At 40.8% G+C, this 6083-nt stretch overlaps 1 protein-coding gene across 2 annotated transcripts in view; it reads left to right on the top strand.

The window, feature by feature from the left end:
• LOC136858536 (zinc finger protein 665) overlaps positions 1-5579 on the top strand; it is a 69405-nt gene extending 63826 nt beyond the window's left edge. Inside the window, exon 4 of one of the 2 annotated variants that reach the window (XR_010858648.2) lies at positions 5141-5579. The gene's annotated coding sequence lies outside the window, so the exon portion shown is untranslated. The remainder of the gene's footprint in view (positions 1-5140) is intronic. The other variant, XR_010858647.2, reaches the window with a different exon arrangement.
• The last annotated feature ends 504 nt before the right edge of the window (positions 5580-6083 follow it).

Consider the following 6083-nt stretch of genomic DNA (forward strand, 5'->3'; position numbering starts at 1 on the left):
AGAATGTACAACGTTCACATGTGTTTGTGCTGCTATTTTAGCATGACCTATGTGCACGAACTTAAAGCACAAAGAATAGCTATGTTTAAAAATCTTGTGAACATAGCAGCAGCAAGAATAGCAAGGTTTAAAAATCTTGCGAACATAGTTGCAGTAAAAATAGCAAGGTTTAAAAGCGTGTACACATCACCTATCAATGATGAATGCATCGACTATCGTACTAAACTTCTTCCACTAGAGCGTGCGACCATCGCTTGTGTGTGCTGCTATCTTAACATAACGTATGTGCACGAACTTAAAGCATAAAGAATAACTATGTAAAAATCTTGTAAACATAGCAAAGTTCTAACCACGTAAGCGTGCATTTTGAACTTCGCGTGCTGACGCGGCATAGCGGTCACGACCACGTGCACTTGTTGGTAAACAAAGCCACGTGCTTTTTTGACAGCTGTCATCTTGACGGATCCTAACCTCACTTTTAAGGACAATAGAGCATCGCTAACCTCACTGCTGCCTTCTTTACGGCGCTAATCCTCAAGGCTGCCACCTTATGCATGTTGTAGCGCGGAATTTAAAACCCAACAACAGAACATCGCTAACCTCACTGCTGCCACCTTCAAACGTTCAGTGTTCCAAACACTTAAAAAAAACACAATCAAGCAGATACTGATTTCTGTTAGGAAAACGCAACTCATCGCGCCATAAATGGATCTAGGGATTTTATTCTTTATTATGTAATTCTGATAAGACGTGACCTTTGGGTTCCATTCCCTGTTATGCGTGGTATGAATTTCTTCGGTTCTGAATAAAAAAAACCTTTACCAATAGAGATTAATTTGCTACACTTAACAAAGTAGAAGCGTTCTTGCTGATAACAATCGATGAGGGTGTTGCTGCTGTTTACCAACTTCAGCTAACTCTTTCCGGGATGAGGAGGGCGTGGTGAGGTGGCGGAGGAGCCCTTTAGCCCAGTAGCCCTAGGAAGAGGAGGAGGAAGAGTCCTTTCATCCTTTTACCCTTATGATAAGACGTAACCCCTGGGTTCCATTCCCTATCACGATTATTTTTTCGGTTCAGCATTTTGTATAGTAGTCCTCGCCTGCACAAGCTACATGCTTGTAACCCATGCCAACAGATTGAAATAATATGTTTCCGAACAGATATTTCATGCCACATGTTCATGCGATAACTTGTTAAATGTAAGCAGCGTATTTCTTATAGCACTAGGCGTTCTGTTTAATTTTTACTTTCCGCATAAGTTACATGCTTGTAACCCATGCCAACAGATTGAAACAATATGTTTCCGAACCAACATTTCATGCCACATGTTTATGTGATAACTTGTTCAACAGCTAGGGACTTAAATGTACGCAGTGTATTTCTTATAGCACTAGCGATCTTTACTTTCCGCATAAGCTACATGCTTGTAACCCATGCCAACAGATTGACTTATATTTCATGTTTATGCGGTAACTTGTTCGACTGCTAGGGACTTAAATGTAACCAATGTATTTCTTATAGCACCAATCGTTCTGTTTAATTTCACTTTCCGTCTTTGCGATAATAGAACAGGGTTTGAATCTATGTTTTTCTATTGTAAATAATCAGATTATCTTTTATCGAGCGAGTTAGCTATGCGATATGTGCATAGTGTGTTTTTTATTTCCGTACTAGGAAAATCATTGAAGTTTTACTTTGCTGTATCGTTTACTGTGCGAGATAGCTACGCAATATGTGCACAGTGTGTTTTTGATTTTTACAGTAGGTAAATCATTGAAGTTGTACTTTTGCAATATCGTTTACTGAGCGAGTTAGCTACGCGATATGCGCACAGTGTGTTTCCATAGTTTTTTATTTTTACACTAGGCAAATCATTGAAGTTGTACTTTTGCTCTGAACACATCAAACAATGTTTTGATCTCATGTTGAAGTTAACAACATCGAGTACAGTGTTCGATTCTAGTCTTGTTATGTTTCAGTCTGATCTTCTTAGAACAAAGGTATCCCCTAACATGTTCTAAACACACATTGTATCGAGTAGAGTGTTCGATTCTAGTCTTAGCCATTTATGTAGTGTTCTGAACACATCAATCAATGTTCTGATCACATGTTGAGGTTAACGACATCGAGTACAGTGTTTAATTCTAGTCTTGTTATGTTCGTTATGCACAATGATGTTATCGCTGCACACTCTTGCCTTCGCGATGCAGGTTTAAACTTGTTCGATAAAGCTATGCCTTGACATAGGAGGAGAAGGATGAGGCCTTAACAGTCTATGTATAGCCGCCATTGTTTAAAGATGACAGCTGTCAAGAAAGCACGTAGAATTTTTTAAATTACCCGCCACCACATTTCAAAGGTATGAGGTTTAGTGCTGTAAAGATAGCAGCACTATGCTCTGTTGATTAAAGATGGGAGCTGTCAAAATAGCACATTACCCACAACCACATGTATAACGATGAGGTTTAGTGTCATAAAGATAGCAGCACGATGCGTTGTGGTTTAGAATTTTTCAAATTGCCGCCACCACATTTCAGAGGTAGTAGCTAAAGATGGCAGCACGGTGCACTGTTGATTGAAGATGGCCGCTGTCAAAAAGAACGTAGCTTTAAAGAGCACGTGGAATTTCAAATTGCCCTCTAGCACATGCATAACAACAGCCGCCATCTTGTGCAGTAGCCTCTAAGCTAGCTTTCTTCATAAGGGCCGCCACCATCTTGTGCAAGCATCCCTAGGGAATCTCATAAGAGCAGCAGTCATCTTGTTCAAGCACCCTTAAGCAGTCTCATAAGAAGCTATGTATAACCGTCATTTTGTGTCCGCCATCTTGCGCAAGCATTCCTAGGGCGTCTCATAAAAGCAGCAGCCATCTTGTGCAAGCACCCTTAAGAAGTCTCATAAGAAGCTATGTATAGCCGCCATTTTGTAGAATTAGATAGCTGTCAATGCCAGAGGGCCTAAGTAGGAACCGAACCGTTGATCTCATCATTAGACTATTTTTTTCTTACGCTATCTTGTTTCTTATATTGCGAACCTGGGTAATGGGCAGGAACATTCTGTCCGTTTTGCTCTACGACGCACCGTTTTCGAGATATTTAACATTTTGCATTGAAGCCCCAAATTTAATGAATCGAACTAGCACGGCACGGTAGCCTCTAAGCTATCTTTCTTGATAAGAGCAGCAGCCATCTTGCGCAAGCACCCTTAAGGTGTCTCATAAGGAGCCTGTATAGCCGCCATCTTGTGTCCGCCATATTTCGCAAGCATCCCAAGGGGTCTCATAAGAGCCTATCTATAGCAGCCATCTTGCAGCCACCATCTTGCGCAAGCACCCTTAAGGAGTCTCATAAGGAGTCATGTATAGCCGCCATCTTGTGCAGTTGACTTCGAGAAGGGCATCCGGCCGTAAAACGGAGGTTAGGTCCTTTTATAAGGTTAGGATAGCTGTCCTGCGTGTCAAAAGTTCTTGCGCAAGCTCCCTTAAGGCGTCTAATAAGGAGTCATGTATAGCCGCCATCTTGTGCAATTGACGTAGGGAAGGACATCTGGCCGTAAAATTGAGGTTAAGCCTCTCCATGGGATTAGGCTTGCTGTCTTATGGATTAAAAATTAGGTTAGGCTCCTCTAAGATAGCGGATGTGAGGTTAGGCGGTGTCTCATAAGGAGCCATGTATAGCCGCCATCTTGTACAATTGACGTCGGGAAGGGCATCCAGCCGAAAACTGAGATTAGGCCCATCCATGAGGTTAGGCTTGATGTCTTGTGCGTCAGAAGTTAGGTTAAGCTCCTCCAAGATTACAGATAATTTAAGATCACTCTCTTAGGCGCCAGGAAGGGGAATTCGGCTGTAAATCTGAGGTTAGGCTAGTTCTCTTACGCATAAAAAGTTAGGTTGAGCTCTTCCAAAATAGCGGACGTGAGGTTAGGATCGCGCTCTTAGCGTCAGGAAGGGAATCCGGCTGTAAAACTGAGGTTAGGCCCTTCCATGAGGTTAGGCTAGCTCTTACGTTTAAAAAGTTAGGTTAAGCCCCTTCAAGATGGCGGATGTAAGGTCAGTGTTGCGCTCTTAGGCAGCGTGAGGAGAAGGCCTCTCCCGAGAGCGTGTGGCGGTGGAAGCCTCTGCGGAGGGCCGGTGGCGGTGGTGGCGCCAGAACCCGTGATTTTATCTACTGTACTATCTTTCGTTTTAGGCCACAAAATGACTTAAAAGGAGAGAGAATTATTAATTATGCTCCGGAGCAAATGGAGCAAGCAATCGAGGATAAATGAAATGGGTCTTTGGTGAAATCAGCAGCTAAAAGAAATGGAGTACTAAGAATGACCCTGATGTATAGGGTAGAGGGCAAAATTACTAAATCCGTAATGGGAAATAAACCTTTTTTACTAGAGTAGGAAGATTTGCTTGTGAACTGGATTCAGTCCTTGGTAAAGGCTGGTTTTCCAACTGTGAAAGAGGAATTAATTAACAGTGTTCAGCAACTCTTAATACGATTAAATAGGAAGTCCCAGTTCAAATCTGGCCGTAAGTGGTTTAAATCACTATTGAATAGGCACCTCCCTTTGCGAACACCAGAAAACCTTACATCAAAGCATCGATGGAGTCCTGCAAAATTGGTACAAAGAAATATATAATTACCTGCATGATGAAAATGTTTTGGACGTAACAGATAATCGAGTTAAGATTTTTAATGCAGACAAGACTGGGATGTTTTGGAATCCGAAAGGAGGTAAAATTTTATTAAAGGGGGAAAAAATGACCAAAGGTAAATCCAGATGAAAAGGAATGTTTAACTGTTACAATAATGGCCAGTGCAGCATGTGTGGTGGCCCCTCCATTAATAGCGTTTAAATGTGAAAAGATCCCATCAAAAATTGCAGCCAGCATTCCCTCAGATTGGGGAATAGGCCGTCAGAAAGTGGGTGGATGATCGGAGCACTTTTTTAATGAATTTGTCAACAATGTGCTTTACCCATGGCTCAACAGCTATAATATCCCCCTGTGATTCTTTTCCTCGATGGCCATTCCTCACACATGACTCTTCACACTAGTGAATTTTGTGCAGAAAAAGAGTATCATTATCATAGCCCCGTATCCCAACGCAGCGCATCTCATCCAACCGATGGATGTTTCTGTTTTCAGATCATTGAAGGGCCGTTGGAAGCAGAAAGTCAATTCATGGAGAACAGAAAATATGGATTCACCGATCTTGAAAAAGTAAGATTTTTCACCGATTTTCTTAATGACATCCCCTTCACAGCCATCCAGAAAGGCTTTAGGAAGTGCGATTTGGTGCCTTGGAATCCATCCGCTGTGTAAGACCATAAATTTCCTTCTGGAAATGAACATCTGAATGTAAATCATATCTCAAAATTTAATATGAATGAGAACAAGATAGCACTTAAAGTTTTAAAGAATTTAGTTTATTTCACGTCTTAACGTTATATTCCTGCGCTGCAATTCCTAATAAAGGTGATGATGTACTTAGTTATAATTTTCTTAACTGTCAACCATTGGTTCTCTACTGTGTCATCTATTGGTGTTTTAAGTTTTTGTAGCATGTCAGTGAATTATTACGTTTTTACATTTTAAACAAACAAAAATATTCAGTTAACTGCTAACATTATAGTTAGAACAAATATATCCTAGATAAATAAAAAAACTGTAGATTATATTCACACCATGAAACGAAGTTCAAACGAAAAAGAAATGTAAGTAGAATTAAATGAAGTATGAATTTTCCTTAAGGGTGACAGTGACTGGTGCTTTTACCCTAAATGCATGAAAATGAAGTTACCATTTTCTGGGCATGTTTTGAAGGAGATGGGAAATAATATAGGTGCAATGACGATTGCGGAATTGAAGGAAAACGGCGGAACGTTATTCGGAAAGAAGCGAGATGACTGAAAGGGAAGGATAAAAGTAGCAACCTTTTCTTTTAGTGTTTTTGTTAAGATTGAATTCTTTAAGTGCGAGTAGGCTTTTGAAAACATGCGAGGTGTACATAAAGCACGATATTCGTACGACTGCAATACCAGAAGCTACATCCAGCATTGAATTTCACTTCAGCGCACGAGTTTCATGA

This window comes from Anabrus simplex, chromosome 1 (assembly GCF_040414725.1).
Source record: "Anabrus simplex isolate iqAnaSimp1 chromosome 1, ASM4041472v1, whole genome shotgun sequence".
Lineage (NCBI taxonomy): Eukaryota > Metazoa > Arthropoda > Insecta > Orthoptera > Tettigoniidae > Anabrus > Anabrus simplex.